Consider the following 12,950-nt stretch of genomic DNA (forward strand, 5'->3'; position numbering starts at 1 on the left):
TTCTGGGGCTTCACAGTTTTCCTTCCAGCCACCTGCTAAAGGCCATTATTTACTATAATAATTTGCTGCTGAATTTGTTCTTCTTTTTACTGTCTCATTCTCTATACAGTTAATGACTAAAATGAGGATGATTTTCATCCACTGGTTTCAAGGTTATGCCCCTTGTTAACCTATTATAAAAAGAATATTAGTAGGCTACATAAGAATACATGGTTATGGCCAGAGAAGGGCAGACAATGGAGTCTTGTGCAAATGTGAAACTGCATGCAAAGTCTGTAATTGATATAAAATGTACACACTTAAATTACTAAAAGAATAAAAATTAGAAATTATAATCTCTGTGGTTTCTTGCTTGAAGGGTCTTCTGCATTATAGGCATCATCCACTATAGATGTGGGTGCAGACAGGGCCGCCATTCATGGTGCCACTTTAACAAGTTAACAAAAAATTGGGGCCCCAGAGAATATTTTTTTAAGAAACCATTGGCGCCAGGGTCCCCCTTACAAGTTAAAAAAATTGGGGCCCCAGAGAATATTTTTTAAAAAAACATTGGTGCCAGCCCCCCTCATACAAGTTAAAAAAAATTGGGGCCCCAGAGTATATATTTTTTTAAAAACATTGGTGACAGGGGCCTATAGAGTATTAAAATAATACATTGGTGGCCAGGGGATTAAAAATAAAAAAAAACACAAATTGGTATTCAGTAGAATTGAACTCATGGCTTCATACTTCAACTTCACCTGCTTAAGTGACTTTGGGTCTTTTCGTCGCTTCAGGTCTTCAATTTCGGCTGTTTTCGTGACTTCGGGTCTTTTCGCTGCTTCCGGACTTCGGCCGTTCAGCTTTTACTCGTTTCGGGACTTCGGAAGGGCGGAACGACTTCGGCGCTGTCAAGGGGGGCCCGGCTCTTTCGAAAAGTGCAGCATAGCCCCTCTGATGGCGCGGCGGCCCTGGGTGCAGATATACCAGCCTTGTTCTTTAGAGTCATAGCATTACAGATAACATAATTGCCTGGTGTCATCACCTTTTCTGACACAGAACAGGCAATCAAACCAGTCCTTGGATCAACGATATTCCATGAAGACAACATTGTACAAATTGCTTTCATTTTCTTGCTCTGCTACGTTTGATGAAGGAAGAGATACAGGAGGAGATATTGCTCCCCCTAGGACCCATCTCTTCTGCACACTGAAGGCATAAACAATGTAGTAACTCCCAAGTAGGGTGCACAGGCCGCCAGTATTAGACACAAGACCTGAGCACCAATACAGAGGTTATTGAATGTGTGTAATGGGGATCCCATGGATGGAGATTCATTAGATCACATGATATGCTTGCACTAATCTGGAACCTTATAAGATAGAGGTTGGTGTAACAGGAAAATATATATAGGAATTAGAACAAGGGATGTGTTGGCTGCCAGTGGTTTCTGAATAGGCCGTATTTATACAACTAGTCCAGGTCAATAGCACTGCAAGTGAATATGTTGTAAGCACCACAATTCATAGAGTGCCACCCACACTGTTACGGCATTTGTAGGTTTCTCAGTGGGCATAAAGACTTATTATAACTATTAATGTCATTGGGACCGTCTGTTTAGACCGTCATGCGAAGCAACTTTGGTGCCTGACCCTAAATCCGGGCCTCACCAGACAAGCAAATCTTTGCCTAATGTGAATATCTAGATCAGTGATCCCTAATGAGATGTTGCTCTCCAACCCTTTGAATGTTGCTCCCAGTGGCCACAAGACAGGGACTTGTTTCTGAATTCCTGGTTTGGAGGTAAGTTTTGGTTGCATAAAAAACAGATGTACTGCCAAACAGAGCCTCCTGTAGGCTGTCAGTCCACCCAATAGCCAATTACAGTCCTTATTCGGCTCCCCACATGCTTGTGGTGATCCCCAACTCCTGAGTGGGTGTTGGGCCCTTGGGGTTGCAGCCCCAGTGGGTCTCACAGACTCCAGTCCAACCCTGCTAACAGGATTTGCTATCAGCTACAGAGGCACCAAATCCAGGATTTGCCAAATCCACGAGCCTGCCAGAACCAAATCCAAGCTCTATATGATGGAAAAAATTGTTGCTCATCAGATTTTTCCACTTGTGTGTCAAATCTGTGCCAGGGTTCGTATCTGGCTGAACCCGTACTCAAGGAAAAGTCGGGTTTGGTGCATCCCTACTATCAACACAATTGATAGCTGTCTGAGCCCACCAGATATCTTTCAGGGGGGCCATTGTTTTGGCTCCATAATTGTATACCAATCATAGCCCTTGTATGGGGAGCTCACCCATAGTATGACTGCTACAGCTTATCAGCCTAGAAATCTAACCCTTGGTGTTGCTCTAAACAATTCTGTCTGTTACATGGGGCATAAGACACTATAGATTTATTGTCTATCCATAATTTTATTATCAAGAAGACAACATCACCCAGATAGTTAGTTCCTCATTCCTTTAATTCACAATGGGCACAGAAACAGATGCATAATATAGTAGAGATATATATATTCCTACATTCCTGTACTTGCAATAACTTATTTTGAATGCCCTATTGACTCACATTGAACATAAGAGTGTGACGGGCTCCATCTAATATATTGAGCTTGTTGGACCTTTTGGATGGCTTAAAACGGCAACTCCCAGCAACCTAGACTGGAATAAGGCTACATTCGTTGTTTTTTTTAGGTGCTATGACTTTTCTCTTGACTGTTTGTATCATATTGGTATGGAAAACCGAACCTGGTTAGGATGAGAAGGGCTAAAAGGAGTCAAAAAGCCCTTCACTAGCATTTTACATGCAAAGAGAAGCCTTCAAGATATCGGAATATGGCTTCCAAGTCCTACCCCTCAGAAGCCATATTCCGATATCTTGCACTGATGAGATCTAAGATCGAAACAGGCTGTCTGCAAGTTTGGATATATGGCTCTGAACCATTAGGCTGTATCTGTGCTATAAACCAGCGGTTCTGGATGCATAGTTGGCCAAAGGGACATAAAGGAGTGATTTGCATGTCTCCGCCCATGATGCCTTATGGGAGAATGAAAACTCTTATTTTGGTATCTAAGCAGTGCTGTGTGTATGGCATGCAGGGCCGGAACTAGGGGTAGGCAGAAGAGGCACGTGCCTAGGGTGCAAAGGTAGAGGGGCGCCAGGCACGTACCTCTTCCGACGCCGTCCCCTAGTTCCAGAAGCAGTGACAGCAGTTTTTTCTTTTTCTGCCTGTTCACCTATGCGAGCAGGCATACGAGCTTGCGTGTCCTCGGCGCATGCGCACTTGCGCATCGCGTCTTCTGCGCATGCGCAAACGGTGGGGGGCGGTGTAGTCGCCGGGTTGCCTAGGGCACCCGGCCGACTTGGCCCGCCACTGATGGCATGAGACAAGTAAATACATTCTGATTTCAGAAGGCTTCACTTTGCATATCATAGTGGTGCAACTGTTTATACAGAGAGACACAGTGCCACATTGTGGCCAGAAAAGAATAATGTTTTTTATTTTGCAGCTTAAAGGGGAACTCCGGTTTCCAAACTAAAATTTGATAAAGAGGCCCAATAAAACAGAAACCCCTATATTCATTACAGTTACCCGTTTCTTCAAAAAGTATGAATAAATGCCATCTTCTATGCTGAAATCCAGCTGTTTAACAGTTCTTCTCTTTCTGCATCATTTCCAAATTGTCACAACTTCTCCACAGCTTACAGACAGCATGCAGGAACTACATAACCCACAATGCATTGCACTGTGATGTTCCGTTCCTTATTGAAATCACATGTGCAGGGAATTGTGGGGTTTGGAGGATACAGGCTGAGGACAGATGGCTGCTGATACAAAGTAGCAGTATATACAGGTGAAAGGTGAAATCACTGGTGGGGTGCCAAAATGTTAGCCCCCGGTTATTATAATCATTATAATCATTTACTTGATACTCTGGGCTGGTACCATGGCCGGACTTGTAGTAAAAAGTAGCCATGGCAAAAAAAATTGAAGCAGCCCGCATATAAACGTGACACTGACAGACAGCCTCCATTGGTGTTCAGTGAAAACTTATCTTTAAAATTTGGCAGATGGTCTTCTATCTTCTTGGCCTCTTCATTTTCCTATGTGGCTTCCTCTTCAGCTCTTTTTGGTGGCTTTGGCTCCCATTTGGCAGCTTCTACTTTGCCTCCCAATCGGCAGCTTTGCCTCTCATTCGGTGGCTTAGATGGCCTCGGCTCCCATTCAGTGGCATTGGCTTCAGCTCTCATTCTGCTGCTTCGGCTCGGCCATTCGGCAGCTTTAGCATCGGTTCCCATTTAGCGGGTTTGACTCCCATTCGGCAGATTTGGCTTCCATTAAGTGGCTCCCCTTCCTGCAGCAATAATTAGAACACTCACTGGCCATTTGCCTGAATGGACAGATTGCCAGGGCCGGGCTGGTACTCCTGTTAGCAGAAAACTATGATAAGCCATGATAAGGATGCATTACTGAAAGTGAAACATTCTGCATCATGAGCAGAAGAAAAGGGTAAGGAACATATTTTGATTGTTTCAAACCGCAATAATAAGAAAATGTAATAGATTGTGCTACGTAATTGGTCACTACTCAGCCAAGACTACCATTATAGAAACATGTTTAAAGAAATTCCATTACTTTCATATAAGAAAGGGAAATCCATTGCCAACTATTTGATTTAAGCTGAATTGCGTAACCCAGAACCAAAAACTAAATTTTTGGCAAACTCTATCATTAAAGGGATTGTTCTACTTTAAATTAACTTTTAGTATGATGTAGAGAGTGATATTCTGAGTCAATTTGCAATTGTTTTTTTTTTTTGGAGAAGAAAACAGAAAAAAAGAGAAAAATATAGTGCAGTGTTCTCCAATTTGGGCTCAGACCTTCAGTGCCAGAAAAGCATTTCTAATTTATCGTGATGAAACAACTTTTCACCTTTTAGTGTCCACTAATAAAAGAGTGAGAGTTAAATATCTATTTTAATGGTGATAAAAAAGTAGGTATCAGAGTATGATATAAACCCACACTTTAAAATGTGGCTATTCCGGTGGTATATTATACTCACAGACCCAAGAGTTATTTCAGCGTTTCTCAAAGTTAAGATACTGTTATGATATTTCCGTTTATCGTTTTTATAATATGATAAGGATGCACTAATGAAAGTGAGACAGGAGGTACCAAGAAACCTACTTCATGAGCAGAAGAAAGGGGTAATGAACGCATTCCGTTTGTTTCAGAGTATAACCCCAGTAGTAATAAAAGTATGCAGATTGTGCTGCGTAATTGTTGTTACTCAGCCAAGACTGCCATCATTGACATTTTTTTAAAGATGTAGCACACACCCAGTAGCGATCCTAGAGGGGGACGGGCCCTGGTGTGTGACGCGCAGCCGGGACCCGCCCCCCTCCGTACGGCCGCATTTGGCCGCATTTTCAGCGGCGAACGGACTGCCGGGGGCCCTGAGGGGGTGCGGGCCCTGGCCCGCTCGCACCCCCTGCTCCCCCGGTAGTTCCGCCACTGCACACACCCACAGGTGGGCCTGAGATAAGTGATTAAAGGAAAACTATACCCCCCAAACAATGTAGGTCTCTATAAAAAGATATTGTATAAAACAGCTCATATGTAAAACCCTTCATGTAAATAAACCATTTTCATAATAATATACTTTTCTAGTAGTATGTGCCATTGGGTAATCATAAATAGAAAATTGCCATTTTAAAAAATAAGGGCCGCCCTTTGGGATCGTAGGATTCACTATACTCACAAACATACCAACAAACCATACATGTTAGGTCACATGAGCCAATTAACAGACAGAGTTGTATCTTTTGCTTCCACGCTTCTTCCTGTTACAGTTAGAGCTGCAGTATTTCTGGTCAGGTGATCTCTGAGGCAGCACACAGACCATCACAAAATGGTGGTTCAAGGCAAGAGATGTAAAAGGGCAAGATGTACTTAAATATATAAACCAGTTTGGTAAGATTCTTTAATATGTCACTTAATATGATATGAACTATCTGTTGCTTAAGTGTTCATTTTGGGGGTATAGTTTTCCTTTAAGAAGGAGTGGGACTTGCTAACAGTGTACCCTGTCCCTGTAATCTAATGGAATAGATAAGGGGAGTAAAAATCTAAATGTTCAACTACTTCTTTTTTAGACCACATGAGGGCAACAAAACACCTTATAGTTCCCATTTCCCAACATTTACAGCTTGTGCAAAGCCCTGCAGTTTGTGTTTTTTGGGTTGAATGTGAAAGAAATATGCTTCACTGTAAATCATATAGCACTAGTTATCATGGCTGACGGGATAGACAATAGCTCTGGTATAATACGAGTTTATTAATTGTGTTTTAATCACTTTTTAATCACTAAATGCTTCCAGTCCTACTTGGGCTCCTCTGTGGGCTCTTTCATGCTGCCACGTCTGATTTGTAGCCAATTATGTCAGCATGAAAAAAGTGGACTGTCCCAACTCTGCATAAAGTTGGACACGATTTTTAACTATAAAAATGTTTTTTTATGGGTTTTAGAAATCATAGTTGCATAAAAGATGGTAAGTAAGAGCAAATTGAGTTTGACTGGTGAAGAAATAGGAAGGAGCAGGAGTGATACACTGGCAGTGTCTTCTGCTCTGACACAGACAGCCCATGTGTTTCCAGCTTGCCCCTGTTCCTGTAGGAGGTGCTGCCAACACTGCATCCCTGATAATGTGATATTGAGATCTGCTATGCCCATTTTTTCCTGCTTAAACCACCCAACTGACACATGACAGCACAACTTAGAAGAAGGCCACAGCTGTTTATTAAATGTTATACTTTAACATAAATTAATATATAACCTACCATGACTTATTGTATAGGAACGTTTGTATAGGTATGCGATCCGTTATCTGGAAACCCTTATCCAGAAAGCTCTGAATTACGGAAAGGCCGTCTCCCATAGCCTCTATTATAATCAAATAATCCAATTTTTTTAAAAATGATTTCCTTTTTCTCTGTAATAATAAAACAGTAGTTTGTACTTGATCCAAACTAAGATATCATTAATCCTTATTGGCAGCAAAACCAGCCTATTGGGTTTATTTAATGTTTACCTGATTTTCTAGTAGACTACAGCCTTTACGAGGTCCTTAGATATCATAAAGACTGTAAACTCTATGGGGTAGGAACCTCCTTCCCACTGTGTCTCTTACCACATAGCACTTAAACTCTTTGTCCTGATCTGAACTCTGTGTATATTTATTGTGATTTGTCTTCCCCGTGTATACTTTTATATATATTGTACTTTTACGTACTGTACAGCAATGCGACTCCTTAACAGCGCTTTACAAATAATAAAGTTATACATACATACATACACATACAGTATAGAAGGGTGGCCACCCTTTGAAATAGGGTCTTCCTATATATTTATTATTTTACCTCTTTATAACATTGGCATTGAACATCATTGCAACCAACTAGGCTGGCAAAATACTAACCAGGTGGTAACCTTACCAAATAGATCAAAACAAGGCTATATAAATATATGATAACATTGTCATATTCCAAGAATATCTCCCCAACCTTTTTTACCCTTGAGCTGCCTTCAATTGTAAAAAGAGTTGCATGATGTTCCTGGGTGGTGCTGAGATTGGATATTTGGTAGCCCCTATGTGAACTGGCAGCCTACAGGAGCCTCTGTTTGGCAGTACATCTGGTTTTTATGCAACTAAAAGTTGCCTCTAAGCCTGGAATTAAAAAATAAGCAGCTGCTTTGAGGCCACTGGGAACAGCATCCAAGGGGTTGGAGAGAAACATATTGCTCGAGAGCCACTGATCGGGGATCAGTGATCTAGAACAATAAATAAGAGTTTGTCCCACTTATTGGCAAACAAGCGGGGCCTCCAGGAGCACCTGGCACATTGTGGAGCACTCAGAAAATGTTGTACCCACATAATCTAGTTGTCACGGCCGGTACCCAATACCAGAACAAGTGCCAAGCACCCTGGTCTCGGCTCGGCTTCACCAGTAGTGTGACCACCGTTGGGCTTCGGGAGGAGCCCCCAGCTTACTTGGGTGCCACCTGGACTTAACGAGTGGTTCTGGCTGGCAAAGGGGCACGGCTGTTAGCAGAGTCTTTTGGGCCGAAGGTCACAGTACAAGAGGATTTAGCAAGTGGATCGTCAGACAGGCTGGGTCGAGGCAGGCGGATATCAGAATCGTCAGGCAGGCAAGGGTCAAAACCAGGTAGTCAATCAAGGGGTTAAGCAGGAGAGTTGTCGTAGGCAGGCAAGGGTCAGGATACAGATTGGAGAGTAGTCAGGAACAAGCAAGGTCAAACACGGATAATCAGATCAGAAATTTCAAGACAAACGCACAAGGCTCAGGAAAACCACTTGAACAAGTTCTATCACGGGCAAGGGGCTGTACACAGAATGGGCCTTAAATAGTTTCAAATTTCGCGCCAAAAACGCGCTGGCGCAAACACGCCAGCGTGCCTGCGCCTTTAAGAGGCGCCCTAGAACCCAAGATGGCGCCGGCGCCGGCTCAAGGACCCGCAGGCACAGGTATCTCCATACCCCTCACACTAGTACTTGGCAGGACCCAAAAGAGCAAAAAAATTTTGTAATGGCAACTCATCATTAACCTGCCCTTGTGTCAGAGCAAATTTATGTCTATATGTTTGTGAACATAGAATTCAGAGGGTGAAGTGCTTTTCTTGTATAGACAGTGTCGGACTGGAGGGTCTGTGCCCATCGGAGCTGCCAAATCAGGGGCTCGCACCCCTGAGCTCCACGTCTGAGCCACAACACCTATTTGTCCCCCGCCAACGTGTACCACAAGGTCAAGGATCCTGTTTACAGAAATATTATATTTATCTTGCTTGTCAGCACAGTCGTTTCAATAACAAGTGATACACTATATGAACTGTTTATTGATAAATACAATATCATAGCCCAGTACATTCAAGTCAGACTGAGATATGCAAGATAATGTTACCCACCTGACTCTGTAATGCTCCTAATTGTTGTCCAGTGAATAAAAAAGGTGCTTAGAAGGATTATGTTAATGTGCCGGTCAGAGGCTTAATCCCTTGTATGATTACTAGATGGGAATTTTATGCTTCCTTCCTGTGGTTTAGCTCTCCAGACCTTGCTTGATGGGATTACAGCGCCTTTGAAACACAAGAATTCATTGACTTAAAATCATTTCAGAGTTTAAAGTACCTGCGCTATGTATCAGCCTGAAAGCGGAACCAGGAAACTTTTCTCAAGGGTTTCAAAAAGACTGAAATATTTTGCATGATATCAAGGAACCCGCCCTTCTGGAGTTGATGGACATTCAGTCCAGAATATCCCACTGTCCCATGACAGTTTAAAGGGGTTGTTCATCTTTAAATTACCTTTTAGCATGAAGCAGACAGTGATATTCTGAAACAATTTGCAATTGGTTTTCATTTTTTATTATTTGTGTTTTTTAAGTTATGTATCTTTTGATTCAGCAGCTCTCCTGCAGCAATCTGGTTGCTAAGGCTGGCAGATTCCGTTTAGAATAAATTGCTGTTTATTATTTCCTTCCCCGAATACTTTCAAACTCATCAGCGAGGCGAGGATGAAGGTATTTGCATAAGAATGGCTAGGGTCTGTCCTTGTTTGTTGTGTAAACTAATTATGAAGATCAAAATATCCCGTTAATCCTTTCCTCTTCACTGTGGGCAAAAGAAAAGATTTAAAGGATTAAATAAGGAATTTCTCCTTGCGATTGTATTCCATTCATTTCCAAGCCCCACACCAATAATACAGGTGTATCTAATTTATGGTCTATGGGAGATAGCTTTTCCATAACTCTGAGCTTTTTTCTTAGTTTTATTTTATTCTATCTACTTATAAAATGATCTTAAAATAAGAGTTGTGATTGGTTATTTGGTAGCCCCTATGTGGACTGTAAACCTACAGGAGACTGTTTGGCAGTATACCTGGTTTTTATGCACCAAAACTTGCCACCAAGCCTGGAATTCAAAAATAAGCACCTGCTTTGAGGCCACTGGGATCAACATCCAAGGGGTTGGTGAGGAATATGTTCCTTGCGAGCCACTGGTTGGGGATCAATGCACTAAATGATCTACTTGTATGGTGATGGTTGACAAATGAGCAAATCTTTTCCCGATATGCCCACCTTGAAGTCACAATATTGGGCTGATATGATCATTTGACTCTCAGACCCAACGACTGGATTACAACGTCAGCAAATGCAGGTCATTGCCAGGCCCATCTAGGGTTGCCACCTGGCCACACTAAAATATTGAGCTGCTTTTTTTCAATATCATTCTTCGCCCGCTTCTTTCCATTTACCTTCAATTCTCAAATGAAATGTGCTCCTTCTCTCCCTCTAGGGTTGCCACCTTTTCATAAAATTTCCACCAGCCGGTAGTGGGGGCGGGAATAAAAGGGCTGTGTCATAAAAGGTGCGGGCTGTGATATAAAAGGGGGTGGAGCCGTGGACCGCAATGGCCAGAAGGCGGAGAAAAGGTAAGTTTTGAGCAGATTGGGGGCGGGCCAAGGGCTTTTGTTAGGGGTATTACAAATTTACAGGCAGCTACATTGCCGGTAAATTTTTAATTCCGGCCCCCGGCCTTGGTAGGTGTTTTACCGGCTAGGCCAGGTGGCAACCCTATCTCCCTCTTTAAATTTATTTTCTCTCATCCCTTGCTTTGTTCCCCATTTGATTTTCATCTCCTGTTCAGATTTGACCTAATTTCTCAATAGTCTCCTGGAACTCCCAACACGCCTTTCCTGATTATACTGTATCTCCTCTTTCCTCCATCACCACAGTCCACTCTTTTCCTTACCCATTGCTTTGCCGTTACATTTAAAGGAACTATTATCCGGACAACCATTATCCAGAAAACTCCAAATTACAGCAAGGTCATCTCCCATGGACTCCATTATAATCAAATAATTCAAATTTTTAGAAATTATTTTTCTCTGTAATAATAAAACTAATCCTTACTAGATGCAAAACAATCAGGTTTAATTAATATTTAAATGACTTTTTAGTAGATTTAAATTTATGGTGATCCAGATGACGGAAAGATCCCTTATCCGGAAAACCTCAGGTCCCGAGCATTCTGGATAATGGGACCCACAGCTGTACTATCTCTTGTCTCTGGCTTTTACCTTCCACTTTATCTCCTTTGCTTATTCCTAGACACTTATATTTAAAGAAGCATGCATAGGCACACAATTAATTCCTAATAAAACATGGAGGGAATATGCATTTATCAATCCCTTTCTTGCTTTTGGACGGTTGGTGCAATTTTTAGTTTTCTATTTTATCAGATCCACATTGGTGCGACTACATCAGAGGTTAATGGAACTCTGTGGGTAAACAATTTACTTTCCATTGGTCTCACATTGTTCAACACAAACAGTTAAGTGCCAACTAATCACTGATCTGCGAGTGAATACATATATATATATATATATATATATATATATATATACACACATATATATAGAGAGAGAGAGAGAGAGTTTTGCATAAACATTACAGTGATCACTGGTGTTTGCTCTTGAGACATAGAAAGAAACAATTCCATTTCCATGGTAATTGGCTAAGTGACAGGTGTATTCACATCTCTGCTAGAGAATTAACCACAAACAGCAGTTTCCATCCCTCGTAAATCCAACTCCTACATGGCTGAGCAGCTTCAGTGTCTTTAAAATATCATTATTGAGGTTCTCGTGCTGTGTCTCTAATTAGCATTCTGCAGAATGGTATCACCATCCAGCTTCCCAGCATTTCTGACAATCTTGGTGGCTGATGTGAGTTGTACTTCAGCAAGAACTCAATAGCCATAGGTTGGGCACCAATGAAATGAAGGGGCTTATGTATCATGCTGTGTGAAACAAAACCCGAAAAACCGCATAAAAAGCTGTGTACAATAAAGGGTGAATTTATCAAGGTGTGCATTTTATCTTACATTCCACCAACGCCTGATTTGAACATGGAAAATCCAGACTGGGCTGGCGGGACAGGGGAGCAAACTCGGTGGTTCCCGGCGCTTGTGGGCCCCATTGACTCCCACTCTGATGGAGAGTGTAGAGCGCTCCACTCTGCCCCGCCCCCCATTGCAGCCGCGAGTAATGGTAAGCAAGAGACGTGGCGCTAGGGATGTAGCGAACTGCCGATTTGGTGTTCGCGAACACCGGCAAAAAATGCGAACAGTTCGCGAACTTCGAACACCCGCTAAAATCGTTCGATTCGAACGATCGAAGGATTTTAATCGTTCGATCGAACGATTTTCATTCGAATCGAACGATCGAAGCATTCGATCGAATGCTTTTCATTCGATCGAATGCTTTTCATTCGATCGAATGCTTTTCATTCGATCGAATGCTTACAATCGTTTGAACGAATGGAAATCGTTCGATTTTTAGCGGTCGAAGGAATTCGAATGGTCGAACGATTTGTATTCGAATCGAACGCGAACTCAAAATGCGAACGTCGCGCGACGTTCGCGAACATTCGGCGGACGCGAACGGTCGAAGTTCGCGTGAACAAGTTCGCCGGCGAACAGTTCGCTACATCCCTACGTGGCGCATGGAGGGGAGGGTGTTCCACATTCTAGTCCGAGCCCTAAATGTTACTGTTGCCATCTTGCCCTGCCATTCCCAGTCTTCCTACCTATAATTGTTGCTCTAAGGGGCATGAACTCTGGTACAGAACTAATAAAGTGCCCCTTTATTGCACCCCACTAAAGACAGGCCTGTCAAAATCAAGATTACTTATATAAACATTATATATACAGTAGAACCCCCATTTTAGATACATCAATCTTATGTTTACCCGGAACTGATGTTGCATTTTTTCTTTATGAATTTTCTATTTTTTCTGTTTTGAAATGGTGTACGATTGGGGTTGTAATGTATGTGAATATGTATGTGTGTATATATATATATATATATATATATATATATA

This window comes from Xenopus laevis, chromosome 7L (assembly GCF_017654675.1).
Source record: "Xenopus laevis strain J_2021 chromosome 7L, Xenopus_laevis_v10.1, whole genome shotgun sequence".
Taxonomy (NCBI): Eukaryota; Metazoa; Chordata; class Amphibia; order Anura; family Pipidae; genus Xenopus; species Xenopus laevis.